Here is a 26,503-nt window from a genome sequence, read left to right on the forward strand (position 1 = left end):
ACACCGCCTGGCGGGGCGCGGGGGCTCGGAGGGGAAGTCCGCCAGGGCCCGCGCCCGGCCTGGGCAGCAGGAGGCGCGTGACGGGGGCCCGCCCCTCCTCTTCCTCCGCGGCCGGGCTCGTCCCTCCCCCTCCGCCAGCAAACCCCAAACAAACCCGCCCGTGTCACGCCCCCGCCGCATTCCGGGCATTCCAGGGCCGTGACTCCGCGCGCGCGGCGGCGGCGGCTCCAGCCCCACGCCGCTCCGGCGCGCTGCCGCCGCCCTCCGGACCGCCGCCCTCAGCCCCGCGGGCTGTGGCGGGAGCTCCCCGCTCCCCGCGTCCGGCCGGGGCTTCCTGCCTCCGCCTCCCTGAGCTCCCGCCCGCTCTCCCCGCCGCAGCAGGGACGGGAGTCCGCGGAGGGGGCGGTGGCTCGTTCCCCCCCGCCCCCCCCCGGCAGCGGTCCGCTCTTCCCCCTCGTCACTTGCGAGCCCTCTCCCCGCTGCCGCGCGCTGGGAGCCCTCCCGGGGCGTTAGCCCGCAGTCGGTGCTGCTCCTGGGGCCCTTGTCCCGAGGACGGGGGAGCCCGTTCCCGGGCCCCCGCCGAGAGGAGAAGCCGGCGCGACGTGTAAACGCAGGTAAGAAGCGGCCCCGGAGTTCGCTGAAGTTTGGCCGGCCGCTTCGGCTGGAGAACTTGTCGTTGCTTGTGCCGCTGCTCGCAGCGCCGGAGCGGTGGCGGCTTTTAAACCAGACTGGTCCTGATGTCTGGCGGGGGGGGTCAGAGCTGCCTCCTTCCATTGTAACGTAGCCTCCCTTGTAACGCCGTTATGGACAATGCAAATTTAGCTCAACGAGCTATCCTGCTAGAAAGAAACCCCGCTGAGAAGTATAATAAACCGTAATTATACAAACCAGATGTCTCAACAGCATACGGTTAAGAGAATCAATGTAAATATATTTTTGTAAACAGTTGGGGACCAGCTAAGTGTTCTGCTGGGCTGCTTTCTTATTTCCACTGTTGCATGATTGTGTTTGGCTGCTGGGATCCTCCTCTCCCCTGCCCCACCCCATCGGATGGGTTTACCTTGGTCTTTGTTAGTTACAAGTGAGTAAGTCTACACTGGGAAACGTTCTAACAAGTTGGGCAGAAGTCATGCTATTACAAGACTGGGTGAGCATTGCGATACTTGTTCTTAATTTTCATGCGCCAAACTCCATGAATCTTAAAAAGATTGAAAAATAACCTCCCCTGTTATGGTCCTTTGGGGCATATATTAGGCATTGTTGGTGTGCAGGCATTACAGTGCTTTCCCATCATGAGCACTGCAGTTTTGGTTGCAAAGAAAATTCCACCTGTCTCCAGTGGCTTCTAACTTAAACTTTACAGAAACAAATAGTTAGTGGCAAACAGTGGACAGCAACTCAAATTGTCCCTGAGATCATGTTATATGGCCTGAAACCCAGGTCAGTACTCACAGTTTGAATGAACTTTTTAAAATTTCTTTTTGTAGATATTTGCTATTGAGATGTGCAAAAGCTAACGCACTTCTAGTGATTCTGATTTTTAGTATATAAAATGGCTCCCTTAATCTGGAGCTGTAGAAATCACCTGTCAACCTTGTGGTGGTGGGAGAGAGTGAAGAAGAAAACAAGTTCTTCAGAGATACTTGCTGTAAGCTGTCACCCTTGTCTGGTCTCTTCTGACCATTTATTTATTTGCATCAAACCTTATAACAGCATTCAGACTCCAGGGTTTCCTGTGGCCCTTTAAGGAAGGCTGTAGCTCATAGCTAACATTGGTCATTGTACTGTTGGGGTGATTCTAGTATTTATAGAATGGATTGAGGCAAGGATCTGTACAGCATTGGGCAGCTGGATCTCCCTTGGTTTCAGTCATTTCAATGGGTTTCTCTTGCACAGGCACAGTAGATTCGCCTAAACAGAGTTTCTTGCAGGATCGGGACCTAAAGCCAAATCCAGTGGGCATGATACAGAAGTTTCTGAGGTGTGCAAACTGCTAATTTTGGGCCCAGTCCTTTAAATCTCTGGGATAACTAGTGGATTCCAGAGATCATCAGTACAGTACAGGGAAACCCTTGTGCGTGAGTAAAGGTATGATGGCTCTGTACAACCACAAGGGCGAGTAGTTCTTGCTGCAGGATGGATCCCTTAGTTCTGCTTCCTACATTGTGTCTAAATAAGAAAACATTTAAAATCTGTGACTTTCAAATATTTGTATCCTAGTTGTCACAGTTAGTATACGACAGTGGTGTTTCTTGAAGATTAATTAGCCACTGTTAATGGGTTTTCATGTACTTCCCAGGGCTAATCATTAAGCAGATGCCTTGTGCCTCAGTTGTTATTGCTAACATATGGCATAGTCTTCCATGAATTAGGGTTTTTTAACTCAAGTTTGCGCAGTTAAAAATGGCTAAACCAAACATAGAGTTTTCAGCTGGCAGAAAGGCCAGAGATGCTTTTGAAAACTGTCTAGTGCCACTGTAGTCAGAGGACCACATGTATTTTTCATCTTATTTGTCTTCACTTGAGTCTAAAATTAATTTCATAGCACTAAAGCACAAGTGTATTTGCATATAGTATTTGCATGCATATCTGTGTGGCATGAAGAAATCAGGCTCCTCGGTTGGCAAGTCAGCCCCTGTTGTATACAAGTTGTAGTTAGGTTGCTGATAGAACTATTGTGAAAGTGCAGTTATTTAATGTGTCTTAGAAAGTTTCTTATTAGGCTTTCATATTTAGTATTGTGATCATAGGTCCCAGTCCTTCAAAGGCTTACCCATGTGCTTAACTTTACGCAGTGAAGCCACTGAGACCACTTGTTTGTGTAATATTGAGTATGTGCATAAGTTTTTGCCATATTAATTAGGACATTTATAATATCATTGTGTGTACTTATTAAACACAATCATACTAAGGCTCAGAATATAAACAGGTTTATGGATACTATAGAAATCTTAATTTAATCCTCCTTTGTCTAAAATCTTTTATGTCAACAGGAGGTTTCATAAATGCGGGGTTTTGTTTGTTTTGTTTTTGAAACAAGCAGTAAACATTTATGGGCCATTTCTCCTGTGAGAAAATTATTGACTGTCATTAGGCTTTGATGGTGAACTCTGAAATTTTTATATAAAGCTCGTAGTTCTGTATTAAAATCTGTGGGGATTTTGAGATGATTCCTTACTGTACAGAGTGCTCAGAGTGATTTTCATGATCTCTTTTGATTTAATCTCTATTAAGTTTAAATGATGCTTTTGTAGAGTATTTTTTTATTTTTATCATGGCTTCTATATGGGGACTTCAATGCATTTTACAAACACTGTTGAGTTAGGCTTTACAGAGCTTCAAGAGAGATGCAATATTATTGTCGTTAGTTTATAGACCGTAAAACTGAGGTACGAATATTATATGACTTTCCCAAGATCACACGCTAATGTGTGGTAGAGCCAAGAAGAGAGACCTAAAGTTAATTCTAGCGTGCATGAAAAAAGTTGAATGATATTTGCCGCTCCTCCCCCCTGCCCCGCCCAGTGTGCTGATATGGAACCTCTTCCAGCTAGAACCCAGGATAGTTTCCCTGATTGGCAGCCCTGGCAAATCACTATCTTCCCAGATGGAGTCCCTCATTCAGCAATTTCTTTTATCTCCCAGGTAGGGCCATGTCTTAACCATAGGCTGGATTGCTGGGCAGTGATCAATCCAGTGGTGCCACCAACCGAATGAGAAGAATAAGCAAAGTCAATGGGAGGGCATCAGCTGTCAACTTATGATGGCGAAAACACCCCAGTAAACAGACCTAAGTATGTCAACTTCAGCCACGTTATTCATGTAGCTTAGGTTGCATAGCTTAGATCAACAGCCCTCAGTAGTGTGGACAAGGCCTAGGCTATTCTCCTGCTTTTCTCCTATTGCACCAATTACTTGAAGCCTGTTAAGGAGACCAGTGCGTCAACATCCCTCATCACCCTACTCAGAGACATCTGTTGCAGGGGGTGCACCAGCATCTGCCCCACCCCAGCTTTGCCCATGCCCTACTCCTGTTCTATCCCCATATGCTGCTTCCTGCGGAAGGGACACACTGCTTCCAGTAGTTGTGGGGGCAGTGAAGCCCTAGGAGTAGCAGTTTTGGGTCATGCGGCTGTAGAGAAGAATTTTTTTGGAACCCCATTCCCAAGCTCCACCTCTGTCAGCCCCCAAACGTGCCCCCCATAGCCAGGCTTTACTTGCCTCAGGCCCCAAATCCACCCCACCATCCCACAAACCGACCCCTCAATCCCCAGAATAAACCTTTCTCAGCCCCAAACCCATTGCCAGGATTAACCCGTCTCAGCTCCAAACTCACCCACATCCCATCCTCCGGATTAACCTGCCTCAGCCGATGAGCTCCTCCAGCTGTACATGGAGCAGCTCCTCACCCTTCTTGCGGAAGATCTCATACAGCTTGAACTTCAGGTACCCGTTGTACTTGTGCGCTCACACTCGGCCAGCAGGAGGTGGTGTCGCTCAGTCAGCGTCACAGCTGCTGCTGCTCCTCCATGGCCTCCACTTCCTTCCTGCTTCTTCCTCCTCTTCCTCCTTCTCTGCAGGGCTGTGAGACTCTATTAGAGCCAGACTGGGCCACCCCTCCCTCCAGTTCTCATGTGGGCTCAGCACTTCCCCCCACCTGCAGCGCAGGTGGCGGCTCCTCGGCCTCACCCTCCGTGAAGCTGGTGCCTGTAGGCACCTCTTTGGTGGCTCCCGCCTCTGCCTTGAGGCTTGTTCTCTCAGTGGCTGGGGAAGGAGTCTCCACCTCTGCTGATGTGGCCTCCTCCACTGCTGACTTCTCACAAGGACTGTCACCCCCAGCCTACTCTGACTTCTCCTCTCTGGCCACCTGCTCCTCCATGGTGGGCCCCAGGCGCTCTGCCTCCACAGGGGACTCCCAGGGGTATACAGGGGCTTCAGCCCACTCTCCCTCCTCCATCCCCTCAGCTTGCCCCTCTCTGTGGTAACAAGGAAGAGTAAACAACAAAGTGAGTGTGGCTGAGAGTGGGCTGAGTGAGGAAGTCCCTGCGGCTCCCTGCTTCCACTGAAATAATGGAATTAAATTCATTTGGTTTAATGACCGGATCCCTCCTGATGGCCGTTAAACCAATTAAATTTAGTTCTGCTGTTTCAGCCATGGGAGGGCAGGGAGTCATAGAGGAGTCGGTGGCAGCAGCATCCAGAGCCTTAACTGACTCCTCCTTAAAGAGCCACATGCGGCTCCGGGGCCACAATGGAATTTTCTCACAGAACCCTAGGCATCCCTGGAGCACCATTTGGGAAACAGTGGTGTAGAGACAACCCAGTCCTACACCTGCTTTGAGCCAGCTTATGAGTGCATTTTCCTGGCCTGAGCCAGCAGCTAGTGGTGGGAAGGCTGAAAGGAGGATACTTCACACTGGTGGTTGACATGAACAGAAGGGAAAAAAGTTGGGGTTGGTTCTGAGAAACTAATTGGAGATGGAGTTGGGAAAGTGTATCATGCTTGTATTTCTGAGTTGTTGCATATCAACGGCTTGGTTATTTCTGATCTGGCTTTTGACACTGGGTTATTTAGATTGTTGTTTGAGGCAAGGATTGTCTCTTCTCTGTCACTGTCTCTCTTTAAGCAATTGTCTAGCACCACGGGACCATTTCAAATTGGGGTATCTAGGTCCTCTAATAATAATAATAATAATAATAATAATAATAATGATTAACGATAATGATGGGAAAACAAAAATAAAATCTCAAGACGAAATAATTAGAGGTTATGGAAGATTTTCAAATTAAGAGAGTTGTAGTCATAATAAAGGTTCACTTCACAGATAAAATTACTCATGGATTTTTTTTTTTTTGTTTACCATATTTTTTATCAAAATTTTTTGGGATTTTTATCTGTCTTTTTTTTGTTCCCCTTACTGAAAATGGCATTTGGCTATCCTGGTGGACCTTCAGATGCAGTCATCCTTTTATTCTGAGGTTTGGTATGTTTCCACCATTTTTTTATTATACATTTCTTGATTATGTTTATCATTTATTTATTATAAATTGAGTGTTATACAAAAATGATTTTGTGGTGAAAACAAACTGTGAAATTGAAAGATAAAAAAAGCTCTATTTTCAAACACTTGAAAAATAAATTGAAATTTCAACATTTTTGGTGAAACTCGTCTCTTTTTGATTTTTTTTTTGTAAGGGGGAAAACAATTTAGAAATTAATGTAACAAAAAGCTTAAAACAAATAACTACAATAAATATCAAAATGTTTGTTTACGCTGAAGAGAGAGAAATAGAATGGTACCAGAAAAGAATTAGGGGGACACATTGAAATCAACCTAGAATAGATAGATGCCTATTTACCTCTTTTAGTCACGCCATTGGTGAGCTTCTGCTTTTAGCCTAGTGCTACTGCACTTGAATAGTTCTGTCTCAGTTTATGCAGTCTTGGGTCACTAGGTTTTTTTGGCAATGGTGCAGTACTCTTCCAATTTTATAGATTTCTGAAATGAAAGTTGGAATCAAGACTTTCTCATTACCAAATCTATGTTGCAGCTACATGAGCAAATAGGCACTGTGATGTGTACATTCAGTTTGTGTGTATTTACTATCCTCTGTGTATGTTTTGCCCATATGGAAAAATAAATATTTGCTTCTCAGTGAAACCATATTGTTGCAGGGTGCTGGATCATCTGATGTAAAGTGATTCCAGTGAATGTTTACAGTGTAAAACTATGACCCACCCCCTCAGCCCTCTATCAGCATGCCTGAATGGCGCAGTTTTATTTTGAAATTTTAATACAGTCTCCACTGGCTTAATCAGATATGTTGGATTTGTACTTGATAATACACTATAATGTGGTCATTTTAATAATAGCTTTCATTTCATTCAAGAGATCTTCTGAAAAGGAAGCACTGTGGGGTCCCAGGATCAGAGGGGTAGCCATGTTAGTCTGTATCCGCAAAAACGAGAAGTCCTGTGGCAGCATATAGACTAACAGATTTATGGGAGCACAAGCTTTTGTGAGCAAAGGCCCACTTCATCAAATGAGGCAGGCATAAATATACAGGCACATGAAAAGAGGGGAATGTGGCTAAATTCAGTACCTTGCATGGTGAATATACAACTTATCTTGGTGGTTACTCGATAACGAGTAGAATGCCTTCATGTCACCTTGCCATTTGTGAGTCCATTGATGGCTGATCAGCCCAATTCTGGAGCCACAGATCTCATCGCAGAAAAGGAAGGTGTTAGCTGTTGGAGCGGTGTGTGGGGCAGTTTTTGACTCATTCTTCTTCTTCTCCACCTCTCCTTATCTGCACTACGTCGGGACCTCTCAAATTGTGCCACCCCCATCATGGATTACATTTCTCCGTTGGGGACAGTCTTGGGTAAGGTTATCCCAAGTGTTGACACCGATGCAGCACTTTTTCATGTGTGCCTTCAGCATGTCCTTATATCACTTCTGCTGGCCCCCAATGCTTCTCCATCCTTCCTCCAATTCAGAAAATAGAATCTGCTTTGGGAGGAATTGCTCAGACATCCAAACTAAGTGACCAGTCCAACGAAGTTGTTGATTAATGATAAAGGCTTCAATGCTGGTCATGTTCGACTCTTCCAGGCTGCTAGTGTTCATGTGCCTATCCTCCCAAGATATATTTAGGATTCTCCTGAGGCAACATGGATGATATTGTTCAAGTGCCTTCAAATAAAGCTTGTATGTTGTCCAGGTTTCGCATGCATATAGTAGCCTTGGAACAACCACTGCACGGCATACAAGGAGCTTTGTCTTGGGATAGATGTCCCGGTTCTCGAAGACCTTTGTGTCAGGCAGGCGAAAGCAGAGCTTGCACAACTTAAATGATGCTGGATTTCTGCATCAATGTCAATGCTAGAGGAAAGGTGACTTCCAAGGCCTGGGATGTGCTCCACATTTTCCAGCAGTTCTCCATTGACTTTAAAAGAAGGTTCATGTGTTTGTCTCATTGGTGAAAGTTGTTGGAGCGCTTTTGTCTTTTTGTTGTTCAGTTTGAGGCCAAGATTCTTGTATGCTTCAGCAAAGGCACTTAAGATGGTCTGAAGTGCTGTGGGAGAAAGAGCACAACCATATTATCATCCTCGTAGTGGAGCTCTGTGATCGAGGGTGTGGAGGTCTTTTTTGCCTTCAGCCTCCTGAGATTGGAAAAGCTTCCCATTCATTATATAGACAATCATCACACTGTGGAAGCTTGCCATCAATGAGGTGAAGGGTCATGGTGGTGAAGATGCAGAACAGTGATGGGGCAATGATGCAGCCTTGCTTGACTCCGGTTTCGACCTCAGAGGGGTTGCTTTGGGAACCGATGTTGCTCAATACTGTGGCAGTCATGTAGTCATGAAGCAGCTTTTTAAAATGCTAATGAATTTTTTGAGGCAGCTGATTTTTGAGAGGATGATTCACAGGGTGCTACGATTGACTGAGTCGAATGCTTTGGTCAGGTTGCCAAAACTCGTGTGTAAAGTTCGATTGTGTGCATGACATTTCTTTGCAGTTGCCAGGCAGTGACGATCATGCCAGCTGTTTCTTGGAATGGTCAGAAGCCACAATGGGATTCTGGGAGAAGGTCTTCTGAATATGGCAGAAGTCTGTTTGCAAGGATTTGAACAAAGATATTCCCTGCTATTGCCAGGAGGGAGATGCCACAAAAGTTTCCACAGTCCAACTTGCCTCCCTTCTTAAAAGACTGATGAGCAGTGTCTCTGAAATCTTGTGCCATCTGCTCCCTAAAGCTATATCCAAACAAGAAAAGATTATTCTTTTGGGGGATTTCAAAGAGATGTGGCTGTCTGGCAGACTACCATTGGGAAAGAAGGAGCCGTCAACAGCAACTCCAAGGGACTGCTCCTCCTTACAAAATGTGTGGAATGCGAGCTAGTCGTCATGATCACCCCATTCTGCCAGGAAAACAAATTTAAGATCTCACGGCAACATACTCGGTTGAGGCACTGGCGCCTCATAGACTGTGTCATTGCCAGTGCTCAGGATCGGCGTGATGTCCTTCTCACATATGCAATGACTAGCGCTGACGACTGTTGGACTGATCTGATCACTGCCTTATTTGATACACAATGGTGATTAGAATTTTCACCAATAGGAGAGGTCAGAGGAAACAGATCCAATGAAAGATCAATATACAAGGCTTGAAGGACCCCATCAGACAAAGTGACTTCCCATATTGCGCTCCAAAGGAAGCTGCTGACAGTACACCCTGAAGATGTGGAAGAACACTGGAGTCAGTTGAAAAATGCCATCATTGGAGCTTGTGGAGAAACCATTGGCTAACAGACCAGAAGCAGCAGGACTGGTTTGATGAGAATGATGTGGAAATTGAACACTTGGTTGAGGCAGAAAGGAAGGCCTTTAGGGCCTGGCAAAGAGACATCAACTACATGACAAAAAGACAAGCGCATTCTCAGGCCAAGGTAGAAGTGCAAAGTAAAACAAGGACTTTGAAAAAGCAGTGGTGGACTGAGAAGACATGAGAACTCCAGCATCTCTCGGACATCAATGATACAAGAGGTTTCTTCAATGCTACCAAAGTTGTTTATGGACTGAGAACCCATGGGATCAATCCCCTGAGATCAAAGGATGGCACCCCACTCTTGAAAGACAATGAAGCAATTGCTTCTCAGCAGAGGGAGCACTATAATGAGCTCTTGAACACCCCTGCCCCCCATGGTCCTAGAGTCCCTTAACCAAATCCCTCAGCAACTGCCTAGAGATGATCTTGCAACACTTCTTACTCTGAGTGAGGTCCAATCTGCCATCAAAGTGATGAAGTGTAACAAGGCAACTGGGCTAGATGGAATTCCCACCCAAATCTTCAAAGAAAGCAGGCCAGAGCTCCACAAAGAGCTCCACCTCCTGATTCTCAGGATACAATTTATACCTTCAAATCAGTGGTACTGCTATGAGCACCCACGTGGCCTTACAGTATGCCAACATTTTTATGACTAACCTGGAACAATGCTTCCTCAGCTCTTGTTCCCTAGCGCACCTCCTCTATTTGCACTATATTGATTACCTCATCATCTGGACCCATGGGAAGGAGGTTCTGGATGAATTCTACCATTTCGACAGTTTTCACCCCACCATCAGCCTCAGCCTGAACCAGTCCACACAAGAGATCCACTTCCTGAACACTACAGTGCAAATAAGTGATGGTCACATAAATGCAACCCTGTACCAGAAACTTACTGACCTCTGTGTTTATCTACATGCCTCCAGCTTCCATCCATGGCATGCAACACAATCGATTGTATGCAGCCAAGCACTAAGGTACAAATGCATTTGCTCCAATCACTCAGGAAGAGACGAACACCTACAAGACCTTTACCAAGCATTGTTAAAACTACAATACCCGTCTGAGGAAGTGAGGAAACAGATGGACAGAGCCAGACGTGTACCCAGAAGCCACCTGCTACAAGACAGGCCCAACAAAGGAACACCATTAACCATCACCTACAGCCTCCAGGTGAAACTTCTCCAGCACATCATTAGTGATCTACAACCCATCCTGGACAACGATTCCTCACTCTAACAGATCTTGGGAGGCAGGCAAGTCCTTACTTACAGACAGCCCGCCAACCTGAAACAGATTCTCACTGGCAACTATGCACCACACACAGTAACTCTGATGCAGGAACCAATCCCTGCAACAAACCTCAGTGCATACTCTGCCCACATCTACACCAGCAACATTGTCACAGGACCCAAACACATCAGAAGCTCATTCACCTGCACATCTACTGTGTAATATATGCCATCATGTGCCAGCAGGGGCCTTCTGCCAAATACATTGGCCAGACTGGACAGTCTCTGCATAAAAGAATAAATGGATATAAATCAGATATCAGGAGTAGTAACATACAAAAATGTGTAGGAGAACACTTCAGTTTCCGTGGACACTTAGTAATAGATATAAAAGTAGCCATTCTACAACAAAAAAAATACCTTCAAAAACAGACTCCAAAGAAAAACTGTAGACCAACAGTTCATTTGCAAATTTTGACGCTATCCATTTAGGATTAACAGAGACTGGGAAGGGATGGCCAACTACAAAAGCAAGTTTTCATCTTTGGGTGTTTACACCTCCACATCTGCTGTTTTAAGTGGGCCACATCCTCCCTGACTCAATTGACCTTGTTAACTCTGGCCTTCCTTTTTGATTGGTACTCCCCCTCTTTCATGTGCTTGCATATTTATACCTGCCTCTGCAATTTCTACTCCATGCATTTGACGAAGTGGGTCTTTGCCCATGAAAGATTATGCTCCAATAAATCTGTTAGCTATATTTGGTGCCCCAGGACTTCTCGTTGTTGTGGGATCCCAGTTAGTATAGTTGCCTTTACTTGCAATGATATTGATGTGATTATTGTAATGAAATTAGGTCTACTATAGTGAATTAGCACCATTAGATCATGGTAAAATATATGTGACATAAGCCTCTTTATGAGGAATTGAGCCTTTTGGTTTTTGTAGATTGCGTCTACATTTATCAGTTTTTCTTTCCTGTGCTTGGGCTTTGTATTGTCATCTCTTTTATTCAAGCCACATGCAGTTCTAATTTCTGCTAAAAGTAACTGAGAGCTTGCTCAATTGCAAGAATTATAATGCTCCTTTTGCTCTCCTCTGAATATAAAGGCGTCCTCCACAGTTACTACTGCTGGCCTGATAAGGAATTCTGTTTTATTTTCAAGCAGCTAGTGAAAAGTACTTAGTTTTATAGTTAGGAATTTAATGAAATAGTGATCTTTAGAACAGATCCATATGAAAGGCATTCGTCTTAAGGGAGTTGGCATGGTATTTGAAATGTCAAATCTTTGGTATTCTAGAATTAGCAGGAAGCTTGCGTAATCCAGTCATAATTTGAATACTAACAGAGAGGTAGCTGTCTTAGTCTGTACTCCAACAAAACAAAACAGCAGAAATGTAGCACTTTAAAGACTAACAAAATGATTTATTCCATGATGAGCTTTCGTGGGACAGACCCACTTCATGCTGAATTGGGTCTGTCCTATGGAAGCTCATTACGGAATAAATCATTTTGTTAGTCTTTAAAGTGCTATATTTCCAATCCCAATTTGATATACTTTGAGGGACTTTCTTGGTACTCTGGCTAATGTGCTGAGTAAAACACAAACTTTAAAAAACTTTGAAAAGTTAACAGGTTTCTTTCTTGATGATTTTTATGAAAAATAAAACAATCTGCATGTTTCTAGTAGTGTTGTTACATTTCTTACACTAATAACTAGGAGCTACCAAGCTTGGGGACCCACCATTACTAACGTTTTTTGTTTTGCTTTGCTTTGCTTTGTGTAGTAATAACAGACTAATTGAATTAAATGCTGAGCAAGAAAGAACTCCAAAGAACTGTTGCTTAATGTTGTTAGTGATCTAATAAAGAGGATGACTGGCAACGTGCCAAAATTTGCTGATCATGCAAAATGATTTGTCTTAGTCAAGACTAGAAAAGATCAAGAGGACCTAAAAAGGCTGATAAAAGGACAGCATAACATCAACATTGAATTTTATCTGTTAGTCATGGTTATGCAAGTTGGGAGGAATAGTTGAACTGCCCATATGTATTACTGGATTTTGAATTTATTATATTCATTATGAATAAAAGATTGGGCGTGGGGGAGGCGTTTGGTGGCTTCAGTGAACTTTCTACATCTACTTCATGTGTGGCAGTGAACAGAAAAGGAAATAAAATATTAGGCAATATAAACACTAGTATATGATGTAAAATATTTAAGTAAATGGTCACACTGTACTCAGACTACTGTTTTCATTTCTGGTCACTCAAGATAGGTATAGCAGAGTAGGAGACCTCCGTATGAAAATCACTTGAAAATATTGGGAAGATATTTTAGGAGGAAGATGAATGAGGGGGTTTTGGTACACCTATAAAATAATGAGTAGAATAGAGACGATATCAGTGAAACCCTTTGCAACATATCATTCAGGTCCATTAGGATCTTTTTAATAAAAGGTTCTTATCTGTATGTCAGCTACCCTCTGATATTGTGTAGGAAGAAATTTCCCTTAGGGGGTTATACCATAATTGTCCACTGTGAGGTTTCATGTACATTTTCTGAAGTACATACCATAACCACCGTCTGTGTGACAGTTGCTATGTTTCTGTGAGAGCCTATTTGGGGACTTCCATTTGTGGTCCTGAAATAAACATAAATAAGTTGAGATAACACAGTATTTTTGTATGTTTTGTGGGGCATATTGGGCTGTGATGAGGATTAGCTGAGACGGAAGGAGAATGGGCAGTTAGGTTCTATTTAAAGTAGTGGGGAGCAATTACCATTGGTACTTGTCATTGAAATCAAGTAATCGATATGGTGTAATTTGTTCCTTGAAAATTTTATAAAACTTATTGTAAACTACACATCCGTTAACATGTGCATATTCCTGAAGTCTGTCTTGAAAGAAGATTAGGATAATTGTTTACATCTACATGGCAGGAGTGAGTGTGAGAAACATTCTGTCATAAACATATGAGCCATTCTCTGAATATCAGGAGCAGGCCTTGTGTAATTTAGTTAGTTGTTTGGTTTTTTAAGAAAAATAATTCAGTAGTCACAGCAGCAGAGAATACATCTTACTCTGCTAAATTCTCTCTGAAGTTTCAATGCAACTGCAGACCTTTTAAACTTCAGCTTCTACGTCAGATATGAAAGCGAACAGAAACAATTAGTACATTTCCTCACTTGTAATTTGTTACGTTATTAAGAATCCCCCTTTCCTCTGCACGTTATAGCATTTTTAAAAAAGTACAAGAATAAGGCTCTGTCTGTATTAAACCAAGAAAGTCGACCACAGACACATGATTCTGTGCCAATTTTGTAGCTAAAATTAACGCATCTGTGCTCAGCTAACTTGCAGGTCTGTACAGGATAAGGTCAATAGGAGAGTTTCTCCCATCAATCTCCCTTACTTCTCACAAGCGAGGAGTACAGAGATCAACTGAAACCACTGAGAGCTTGATTTCGTGTGTCCAGACTATATACACAACATTGAACTCTGGAAGATCGACCCTGAATGGTTCGATATTCCATGGTAGTCTAGATAAGCCCTAAGAAATATTTGAAAAGTGTACTGATGTATTCAAAAGGAAGACTACAGGAAGTGCCAAATTCATCCCTTTCATTGACAGCAGAAATGCCCTCTTTTTAAATAAACAGGAGTCACACCTGTTTCTGCAGATGTATTATATCAGTAATACATAACTGCTTATCATACCAATAAAACAGGAGTATAATGTTAGGTACCTAAATGAAGACTTACCAAGAGATCTGTTCAAGGCTTTAGAAGAGAGGAATTGGCTAAAATTTGTAAAGACTTGCTCAAGTCCCCATATATATCCAACCTGTGGAGTGAGCTAATTCTGCAGAATAGAAAGGATTGGGTTCTTACAGATTTAGGTAGAATGAGCAATGCTATCTGTTCATGCTGCCAGAGGAAAAGGAGAGTTCTGTTTAAGAAATTATGTATGATAAAGTGCAGCCTATCACAAATTCAGCAAAGTTTCCCACAGCCAAATGGAACTAAAAGGACCTGCTGCTAAATTGTCCTGTGCTCTGGCCACTGAATAAAAGCTTTTGTGATATCACAGAAGTGAAGGCTATCTCCTGGGCTTTCCCTCCAATTCCCTTCTTTTTTCAACATTTCCCATAAAATATGAAGTTCTTTTTCTGACTTCATGTTGGTGTTAGGCTGAAGCTCAATGTACTTGTTAGAATGACTGACTACAACATTTGCCTTGGTGTCTCCCAAACTTAGGAAACTAGAAGCTAACATTCTTGTTCAAATCTGAAGAGAGTGTGTCCTCCTTTTAGGGTGACATCCTTTTTAAAATGATGGACCTGATCCAAGGCATGCTGACTTCAATAGGCACTGTGATAAATCGGGCAGAGAGGGTGAGGTCAACAGTAATCCTAGCTTTGTACTTGTGTGTTTTCTTTTACCTAGGAAAAAATAGTTTACATTCTTCGGGTTTCTTAGATTAGTTCTTATCATAGGCTCCCTCTTTTGAAAAAAGACACATATTTGCTTGTAGATAAAATTGGCTGCAGTCCTTTATTGGTGAAGATGATAAAGCTAGCTATTTGGACAGGCGTGACCATGGGGGGAAGGGTGGAGTTTGGTAGTATGAGATTCAGCTACTAGTAGTCAATTCCCTTCTTGAGTGTCCTAGTGCCTACTGTATGTTCTCTCCACTCTGCTCTTTTCCTCAAGAGTGGGCAACATTATAAGAGAAGCCCGCATTAAACCCCCAACCAGTGGGTAAGGCTCTCTCCTTGGGCTAGTGAGACAGCACTTACTTCAGCCTTCATTGTGAGAAACTTTGGCCTCAGAATAAACAAAACATCCAAGCTGTTAAACATTAAAGATTCAACTTGTAAAAGCACTCACAACTTTGGCATAATTTGCCCCTACTGCAGTCAATAGTAATACACTATCATTGAATGCAGGGAGAGGCCAGTGAGTACTTTTGAAAATCACACCCTAATATAGATGAGGAAAGCAAACTAATATTTGTGAGAAAACTATTTGAAACCTCAGTATAGATAGAAATCCCTGATGACGTGGGGGCGTTCATCAGGCACACATCTTACCTAGCTAAGTTTGCTTCATCTACTGGTTCTACTAGTGACAGGCAACCCTTTTTTTCTTCCACCCCATTATATAAACTGGATTCTAATCATTTTACTCCAGTAATCTGAAGAAGGGAGTTTTACCCACAAAAGCTTCTTACCTAGTAAATGTGTTTGGTCTTTAAGGTGTTTCAGGAATTATTGTTATCTGGGAGAAGTTTGGAGTTAGCTAGGGTGAGGTCGGGAGGGGTTCTGAACATACTTCATTTATGACCTTCCTGGATATTTCTCTTGGCAGGCTACTTTAAATAGTTGAATTTCCCACCTACTGGGGTTAGAGTTGGGTCACCAGTTGCATACTTCCTATTCTCTCAACAGTATGTTGTAGGTTTAAGCTATCACAGGCTGCATCTACACTACCAGCTAAATTTGAATTTAAGGCAGTTAGCTTGATTGTACCAAGTGGCTCTCTTCATTGTAAATACCATTAGCTCGATTTAGGAAGCACTAATATTGATATCATAACATTGTTGAAATTGGCTGGGTGTAGTGTCAAGTTTGAATTTAAAAGTTTGAAGGAAGGCTGGTGTGGAAGCGATGTGTCTCTGGGTATCATTTGGATGTCATTAGCCTCCAGAGGCTGAGTAGTGCTGCTGCTCCTGGCTCTGGCAAGCCAGGCGCAGCAGCGCTGTTCAGTTTCCTGGCTCCCCCAAGCTGCAGCAGGGGTGCAGCAGGGCCTGGAGGGGAGGGCACAGAATGCAGGGCTGAGGGAACTGTGGGATAGGTTCCCATAATGCACTGCTGCAACAGCTGATATTTGGCTATTCAGGGTAGCAGCACTAACTTGACTTTGTGTGCACTATGAGGGGAAGAGAGGATACTTAACATCAAATTTATAAAACTATAATATTATAAAATATACTTAAAATAATATAATATAATATAATATAATATAATATTGTAAAACGTAGCATTATAAAGTCAAATGTATCTGGTAGTGTAGATGTAGTCTGCAAAAAACTCATGGCCAGTTGGTCCATTACACCCCATAAGAACTCTTGTCATTAATGTAATTTAGCTTCTGTTATTTGCTGCACTGGACCCTTGGTTTGCAACAACTGATTTGCAACAGCTGTGTGAATGTGCAATATCAGGGCCAGTTGTCTCTACATGCCCTGATAGCTGCTATTGCTAACCCAAACACTATACACTACATTGTATAAAGACATTTGTATATATATTTACATGTAATTTCATTGTATGGCAGCATTTCTAGAAAGGCATATTTAAATAAGTACTGTATAGAGAAGAGCTTTCTTTTGCCATGTACTATGTGTTCAGATTTCTGTCTATTTTTCTTCTAATTTTTTTTTTTTTTTTATATCGCAGTAGCAGTTGGTACCAGGCATTTTGTTCTCAAGGTGCACATTTTTTATATCAAAGAGTTTTATAATCTGAAAGGAGAGGGGGGGAAAAGAAAAGGGGCATAGGAATGAGTAAAACAAGTAGATAGGGTAAAAGCTGGCACATATATTTTAATTGTGTAGGGCTTTCTTTGAACAAATTTTCTTCAGTAATTATTAGCTGGCTAGTTTCTTGAATGTTGCTTGGTTGATGTAATTTAAAATGATAAAATTATTGAATGTACATTTAAAGATGCATATTTCCTGTAATATATTTTGATTTAAAATTATATGATGGGGGGGGAGCATGGCTTAGGTCGGAGGGAAATTATTTATTCTCATAATGCCTGATGTGGAGGAGTGCTGGCCACCTTCATATTCCTCTGAAGTCATTTGGTGACAATTCTGTATGCTTCAGGAGGCGCTCAGCATCTCAGAGGGTCTGGCCTGTAACTTCGTATTATTGTTCCATCTTCCTACCACCCATGTTTCTTCTATTATCTCTTACGTCACTGACATAATTGTAACTTTAATATTTTGGTTATTACAGTACAACTCAATTTTGTAATATAAAGTTGTGAGTTTGTAATGCTGCACTGTTAAAATAAATAATTGAGATGAGATACACTTCTGAAATGTTCTAAACTTGGCCTATGAAAGGGTCTGATGTTACTTCCAACAGACACACAGTTTTATTCACAGAGGTTATTCATGTGGTTTGTATAGGCTTCTGGAAAGTCTGACTCGGCTTTCTAGTTTGTCACCCAGGTAGTAATTAATCTGTGAAAATATCTGACAAGGGGTGGGCATGAGATTGAAGCAATTTATACTTATTTGTTATCTGAGCCAGTAATGTTAGCCTCTGCTAATGCGAATATAGGATTTCCCTGCTTGATTTACAAATGCTAACTTTGATTTTCATCTTGTGATACAGTAGACATTTGCTAACAAATAGCTAAATCCTCTGGTCATACCTAAACATTTAGTATATTCAACAACTGCCATTAATCTCTGAGGATTGTTGTGAAATTTGTTATTCCATTCTTTTCATATAAAATATTATTCAAGTAAATATACGTGTCTTTATATTTAGGCCAAGAGTGCAAATTTCATGCAATTAAATCTGTAATATACAAAAGACTTCCAAGAGCTAACTTCAAGAAACAGTGCATATTGTCACATGCCACTTAGCTTTGGTTGTTCTTGCTCCTAAGTAGCCTCATTTTATATAGACATGACAGAGCTCAGTTTTTATTTTTTAATAATTTCAACAGCTATCAAGATTTCCCTTTCTGCATTCTTAAATTTTTATTGATATAAATTTTCACAGTTGCAAAAAATTATGTATTATAAGCATTTTATTATGTTAAAAATGTTCATAGTTGCAGGACATTATAAGAGGTGGTAATAGGGCGACTGCTGCATTCAGGCAGAAGTGTCAGGCAGCCTTGGAGAGGCTGTGCAGAACCCAGCCAATAAGGACAGGACTTACTGGGAGAACCAATCAAGAGAACGCTTGCTGAGGCAGCTCACATATAAAAGGCTGCTCAGCAGAGTAGTAGGGAATATATCTTACTCTATGGAGATCGAGGGAGAGTGACTGGCTGTTGAGGACGACACCTGATAGGGTACAGCAAAGCTGGGCAGTGTCACTGGATCAAGAGTGCTCAAGTTTGATTGAAACTGAAGCCCTGATTCAGGGACAGAGAAGGTGCTAAGGCTATGGGGGAAGTGGAGCAGTGAAAGTAGACAGCAGGACTTTGAGGAGGGACAGTAAGTGGCTGCTAGCCATAGGTTCCCGTAGTGGGACGGGCTGAGTCCCCTCCCTTTCCCCAAATTGCCAGTGAGGAAAGTGGCTTAAATAAAGACTGCAGTTCGCTCCTTAAGCCGGGGCTATACTAGGTACTGCAGGTGGCCAGTGAGACTAGTAGTGGATCTGAGGAGTGCTGGTTCCTTGGAAGGGGAGAGAAAATGGGCTGGCGCATAGCCAGAGGATCATGCCCTGAAGAGAATGCCGTGGTCCAGTGGAGTCATGGGTCCAGATAGCGGAGACAGCTGACATAATGATAAGGAAGCGCCATTAGAGTGACTTGGACCAGCAAATGTGAGTTAATTTCCAGGATGGCCAGTCGGAGGCACTGTGGTGATGAGTCTGCCCCTGTTACAAAGGGTCAGATGATGATTTAATGGCAGATATCACAACTCGAAGAGTTAGTTTAATAATAAATAAGGCACATATTTTGGCATCTAATGGTGACAATTTACTAAATATCCTTAACTCAAACTCTCATAAATTCTGAAGCAGCATCTTTTTTAATTTGCCTATCAGTAAATTTTGCTTTGATTTTTGTCTACATTAATGTTTACCAACATTTACTGATTTAAAAAAAAATCTAATTGTCCCAAGCTCATTGGAAATCTAATCCTGTGAATCAAAAAATGTAGCTATTGAGAGGGTGGAAATGAATTTTTTTTTTTCAACCTCTCTGCATGGTATTTTGCAGTCAGTCAGAATGATTTAGTACCTTCCAGATAACAGTACAAAGGATATACCAATAACAGTAGAGAATATCATTAATTATCCTAGAACATTCCAAGGATGAAACACACAGCGTGCGTGGGGGAAGATTTTATAAAATGAGGGCTAGCATCATGTGTGGATGAATTTTGGAGGTTTTTCTGGTGTCGGGTTCAATTGCAGGAAGAACACAGATACCAGAGATGAAGCAGTATATTTTTCAGTATTGTAGAGGATGATTTTGAATTCACTGATCGTGGAGGAACCTTCTTAGAAGAAGAGTTTCTGTTTAGATTATAATCTTTACTTAAGCAGGGAGGCAGCTGTATCAGTTTTTATTGCAATTTTTTGGACATCTCCTCTGTATCACTGAGTCTGAACTGGAAATGCTAAAGATCTGATGAAGTGAGTCTGTCCCACGAAAGCTCATCACCTGATAAATCATTGTTAGTCTTTTAAAGTGCTACATGACTGCTAGTTTGTTTTACTTAAGCAGATATAGTACCAACCCGCTGGGTTTATAAAACGCAGGGTTTGTTAGGTGCACTAAAAATATTCACTAGGAAATAACAAATCAGGATTCAGTTTAGAAAAAGAGATAAGCTAATATGTTGGGGGAAAATAGTCTGAAACACCTTCAGCAGAAGGGAGAAACCTGTACTGTTGGCAGAGATCTAGGGATAAAAAAGAATAGCAAAGGCAATCTTAATTTTTTTCTGTATCAGTCAGAACTTCCTGATATCAACTGTATTAGGCTGTTAAATAATTTTCTAAGCATGTCAGTGGGAATTGCATTATGTACAACACTTACAACAATAATGGACAAAGTACCAGTAATTCTGTACTGGAAGAAAGAAAGATTAGGCAATCTAACAGGCTGGTAACTTTGCAACCAAATAAATCTCCCATTTGGTGGTGGTTTGAGAATATAAAACATATTACGATAAACTCTTTCGTATCCACAGAGAGAGAATCCTCTTAGTCTGTATCTCCACAAAACAAAAAAAGCAGCCCTGTAGCAGCTTAAAGACTAACAGAATGGTTTATTAGGTGATGAGCTTTCATGGGCAGACCCACTTAAGTCACTTTTCTGTCCCATGAAAGCTCATCACCTAATGAACCATTCTGTTAGTGTTTAAACTGCTACAGGACTGCTTTTTTTTTTTCTATCTGGCAGCCTTGGGACTGGGAGGTTGCCAGATATTCTGCATAATAGAGAGGTATACCTAGCAATGCATAACTCTAAAGAAAAACAAGATTAGATATTAAGAAACAAACAAAAAATGTGTGCAGGGTACTTTATTTACCAACAACAACAGTTTTGTACGCTGTAAATTTATACTGTGTTTGTATTTATTTGTATTTACTTTCATTATACTGTACTTATGGAACATGTAACTAAATTTACTTATGGTTAAAATGCCAGTTATTTTAGAGTTGCAGATGATAGAATGCCAGATATGAAAGATATGTATACAAAGTCTGTGCTCACAAACTTTGACAATTCTTGCCATATGCAAATCTCTAGGAGTGGAAGAGATTAATGAAAGACAGGAATAATGGCTTCTTATAACAAAAATGTAGCAGGAGACACTCTAAGTGCAAATTTTGAGGTAGTCCAGTTTCCTGGTGAATCAAGAACAGAATTTTGCACTTTTGGTTACACTTCAAAGTTTGGTGTGCTAACTACCATTTGGATCACTTAAAATGCCTGTAACAGTTCCATAGATATGTTACCGGGGTGCACAGGGGATGACCTCTCTCTTTTAAATTGAACTTGTTTGGGCAGCGTTCTTAATGCCACTGATGTAGTGCTGTTACAGCCTACTTTTCGTGTATGTGTGAAATAGTGCTTTCTCAGGTTAAAGTTGACCCCAGAACTCCTTGCGCTTGGTGAGGATTAAGGAGAGTCAATGAGAGAAACGCTCCTCTCAGTCCTCTTCCATATAGAGAGCCGTTGAAGTCGACCACTGATACGCAATTTTAGGTACGTGAATTGCATAACTAAAATAGACTTATCAGTGGTCGACTGCTACGTCTAGTGTAGACATAGCCACAGACAGGATTCGGTCACCCAGTATCGCTCATGTACACGGAGGCTTTTCACCTCTGTCCTGCAGTGCCCTTTTCATTACTTATGTGATCTGAGTGGTCTGCTTTGCTCACAAGAGTTAGGTTTGGCCAAAGCCAGCTAGCTGTAGAAATAGGACCGCTTACACCCTAGAAGTTTATTTCCTGGTGGTTCCCCCCCACCCCAACCTCAGGTTCTCAGTAGTGATCTATTCCATATTCCATCTATTCCTACAAAGTATGCTTTGTAGGAGGTTATCTTACTAACATGTTGTTCACTAGACAATACATGTTGCACATCCTAAAACTGGTACTCTTCTTGTCCAGCAGCATCCAGGGTCTAGTGGGACCATGGGTGCCTCTGGACTAGAGAGTCCTGGACCCTAACGGCCAGCTGGGGCCAAGGGCAACAGATTCCGCAGCCCAGCTGGGGGCAGTGCAGGACTGAGGCTGGAGACCTTCAACAGCCCCGGGGGACGTGGGGCTGTGACCGGAGCTGGACCTGCTGGCAGTCCCCCAGGGAGCGGGGGGCTGAGGCTGGAGCTCCCTAGTAGCCTCCTGGGGAGTGCAGGGCCAAAGTCCTGTGGCAGAAGTGAGCTTGGGGGCCAGTGGCTGGACACCTCCCTGGTCCAGCAAATTCCCTTGTTCATAACCAGTCAGGTTCTGACCATGTTGGACCAGGGAGTGCAGCCTGTAGCAGAAATGCATGTCGGGGATGGCCTGGAATTGCTGTGGTGATCGATTACTTTTCTGTAGCAGCACAAAAAAACAAAACAGAACAAAAAAACACTTCCTTTCTGCAGGTATAAATAACTGCTCAAGAGGCAAAGGACTGGAGAATTGGAACCGTTGTAGTGTTGCTAAGTCTTGTAATTTTATTGCAGAATTTCCTCAGGTCATGTTTACACTATCGAGTTTCATTGATGCAAGTTACGCCAATATAAAGCCATTGTTGTAATTTAACTGCTGTTGTATGTCCACAGCATGTTCCTTGTTTCAGGAGAACGCATCCACAAGAGCAGTTTTTGCATTACACAGAGCAGTGCACTAGCGGTAATTATCCCACCATGCAACTGGGCAGGGTTTGCAGTGCTTCATGGGGCAGACCTAGCTCCCATGATGGTTTTCAAGCTCATCGTTGTATGGGTATCTTACAGGATTGCAATATGTTTTCCAGCTGCCCTGGTAACCTGTAACCCAGCCAACTCTTTCAGAAGGCATGGATCCTGCACTGCTCTTCAGCATTGTGGTGTGCGTTATAAACCCAAGGCTATAAGAGAAGGCCAGCTGGGGGCTGTCTTGAAGAAGCATATTTAACACTGAGCTGCAGTCATGCGTGTTGCTGCAATGTGCTGAGTCTGCCAGTGATTGTGTGTGCCCAAAAAGAACCTGTTTTAAATCACTTGTTAGAGCAGCACTCAGTAATATGACCCAACTGACACTTCTGAACACTTGAACAAGAAGCCAACACGCTTGTGTTGGGAGGGGGAACGTGTGTGACGGGCCGTGTTTGAGTATGAGAGAGTGAGTGTGACTTGGGGAGGTGTGTATGTGAGAGAGAGAGAGACAGTGTGTGTGTTGGGGGAAGAGGGAGAGTAGCAGCATGCTGTCACTTTACATTCAGACAGCAGCTGGAAGCAACTAAACCTGAGGCAGAAGCTGGTGCACAGACAGCTGGTGTCGCTCCCCACCCCACCTAAGCAGAGACCAGCACACCAGCAGTGCTGAAGAGACACACCCTAGCATCAGCCTGGGCCTCTCTCCCTTGCTTTGCTCCTACCTCTTCCCCTGCCACAGCAACGGCCTGCTCTGTCTGCTTGCCACTGTGGTCCTAGTGCAGGGGAGATCAGAATTCAACATTAATGTTTTGAGTCTCTGATTCCCTGTGAGTTCTCCCACAGCCTCCTCTCTCCACAAATCATGGGGGTCCACCCACACCTCTGCAGTTCAAATAGGAGTGTTTACTGCTTGGAACCAGCGTGCTCAATTGGACTGTAACTCTGGGGGCAATCCAGGCTGAGTGGTTTCAAAGCTCCCGGGGGCTTCAAAAGGGAACAGGCACATGCCTGTGTCGGTGAGTGCTTGGCAGCAGAGTTCAAAGCTATGAAGAGCAGTCAGGGTGAGTGTTTTGGGATACAGCCTCAAGACCACTTACGGTGATGTAATTAGTGAAGTGGATACACTGATGCTTTGTCCGTCTAACTTTGCAGCCAAAGCCTCTATACATCTCATCAAGTTAGTTTGATTTTGTTAGAAGCGCAGGAGAGTTTTATTGGCAGGCAGCATTTCGGTGTGTACAACTCCAGTGTCATGTCGACAATAGCTGCCTTTTGCCAACAAAACTGCATCATGTAGGTAGCCTCATTTAAAGCCCAGCCTTCTGGAGATAGATGCATAATATGCAAATCCTACTTTGGTTTGTTTTTTGTTTAATGTCTCTCGCCCTAGTGAACTTTATTGTTCATCTTTTGATTGTTGAGCTTATAACCTTGACAATACTGCTGGTATATTTTGTTTACCCACTTAAACCCATAACCTTCATGCCTCAATAGTTGTATGAAGCTTCAGTCCTACAGCAAATGCCATGCAGGAGGAGCCCTATACCTATGCAGAGCCAGCAAAGTCGGTGAAGCTCTGTTTCACCTCTGTGTGCAGAGGTCATTGGAAGATCGGGCGCTTATTTTGTGTATTGTCTCTTCTGCTTTGCATGTGTAAAAGAACAGCTTGTCAATATTGGCAATTACTTAATTTTTTTTAATTAACACCCTGCCCACCCACAAAATAGTAACTATTTTGTGCAGTAGCAGGAAGCTTCTCATCTTGCAGTTGTTTTATTTATTTTTGTGCCTTCAGTTTGTGTAGCTACCCATGCTTACTTGCAACACAAGCCTTATTTTTTCCTCTGGTTTTTCATAAGCCCTCACACGAAAACATTTTTGTTTCCAACTTCAGACAGTAATATTGTTTGTGATTGCTGTGTCGTGTTGGCTATTGACATGTTCATTGTAGACTTCTGCCTTGAAAAAGTAATGTCTGGACTTGCCCAGAAATATGTTTCCACGGTTATGTTTCCTTTGCTAGGGATCATAAGCACATCAGGTAATGAAATAATCGTTCTCTCTGTAACTTTGAAACAATAATTTTAATTATCTTTTGGATTTTGTAACATACATGCATGCCATGTTTAAAGGCAGAATGTCAAAAATCTGCTTTGTCCACTAAACTCTTTCATAGCCAGCATTCTGTTAACCAGAATGCTCTCATAACTGACATTTTAACAATAAATAAATTTTAGTTACGTTTTCCATAAGGGCAGTATAGTGAAAGTAAATACAAATAAAGACAGCAAATACAGTATAAGTTTACAGTGTACGAAACTGCTGCTGTTGGTAAATAAACTACTTTGCATACGTTTTTGTTTCTTAATATCTAATCTTGTTCTTCTTTTGTGTTGTGCATTGCTAGGTACACCTTTCTATTATCCAGAATATTTGACTATCCAGCAACCTCCTGGTCCAGGGACTGCCGGATGTGAAAGAGTTTACTGTACCACTGCTTCTGAGTTTCTTTGCCCTTTGGTCTTTGTTTTAAAAAAATCTTTATGCGTAAATTACAACACCATGTGAAATTGGTGGAAGTGTGCGCAAAGGACGTTGTTAAGCATCTGTGATAGTAACTGGTATACAGAGCTTCTTTAAACACAAATGCGTTAGGTGACACATAGTGAGAAATTACAAGGACAAACTCTAAGGCACAAGGATGGTGGCAATGGATGTAATAAATCAAACAAAATACCTGGCTTTCAAGCCTGGTAAATCTGAAACACTGATTATTCTGCCCTTTTCCTGCCACTGTGGTGCTGCAGCCTGCTATATTTTATCTAGGCTGAAACAAGTCAAGAGTAAGAGTGTGATGTGAACTGAGAGTGAACACAGCTTGAAAGATGTACATTTGGGAGTTGAAGTATTTAAACACCTTTTGAATGAGAGTGTTTGCAGAGCAACAGAATTAAATCAAAGGGGTGGGTACAGTGCTTAGTGCAGGAGATACAGATAAAATTCAAAATGAGAACTTACTGATGCTGTGTTTAAGTATGTCATACTGCGTTGACAGATGTTGTAATGCTAGTAGTATTATGTTCTAATACAGGGAATATGAACTAAAATATCTAATAATTGAACTGTCAATCTGTTTTTCCTGTTTGTTGCATCCCGTATCTCCATAACCATGAATGCTTTAGATTTGTGCCATGATTAGTTGTCTTGTACTGCAGCTTCTCAGCAGGAAGACTAGTCCTCTAACATAGGTCCTAATTCCAGAAAGCCTTACCCATACTGATAATCCTTCCTCCTGTGGCTAGTGCCATTGAAACCAGTCTGGCGTCTTATGTTGCAAAGGTTTGGAAGATCAGCACAGTACTTTGTGCTCTAAAGTATAATGTGTGAAAGAGGCTGGAGTTTAACTGCTCACTTTAAGCCAATTCTTTTGTTGTACTGAGAATATAAATTAATACATGTTAAATTAACAGAAACTTTAGTTAACCATAGAATTGTCCTTAAGATGATTAATCTCCAGGTTTTCTCATGTGATTTGAGGTCTAAACAATATTTCATTTGTCACACACTACAGCAGCAGACACGCTATTACATGTTTCTGTTTCGCTAATTATTTTTATCATGTTAAAGAGAATTAAAAGAAAAACGTGGTCTACTCTTCTTTGTAATTAGATGAAGTGATTCTACAGGTTTTTCTCAAACTTCTGATTTTTTCTTTTCCCCTCTCATTTTAGACTTCAGGGTATAAATTCCTCTCTCGCTTTCACAAACAGACCTTCACCTTTCTACCTCTGTGAAATTCCTTCAG

The 26,503-nt window shown here is 42.3% G+C and overlaps 1 protein-coding gene across 1 annotated transcript in view; it reads left to right on the forward strand.

Annotated features, from left to right (window-relative positions):
- The first annotated feature begins 240 nt into the window (after positions 1-240).
- Positions 241-26,503, forward strand: part of PTPN14 (protein tyrosine phosphatase non-receptor type 14) — a 161,593-nt gene continuing 135,330 nt past the window's right edge. Inside the window, exon 1 of the mRNA XM_074989972.1 lies at positions 241-614. The gene's annotated coding sequence lies outside the window, so the exon portion shown is untranslated. The remainder of the gene's footprint in view (positions 615-26,503) is intronic.

The sequence above is a fragment of the Carettochelys insculpta genome, chromosome 3, assembly GCF_033958435.1.
Source record: "Carettochelys insculpta isolate YL-2023 chromosome 3, ASM3395843v1, whole genome shotgun sequence".
Taxonomy (NCBI): domain Eukaryota; kingdom Metazoa; phylum Chordata; order Testudines; family Carettochelyidae; genus Carettochelys; species Carettochelys insculpta.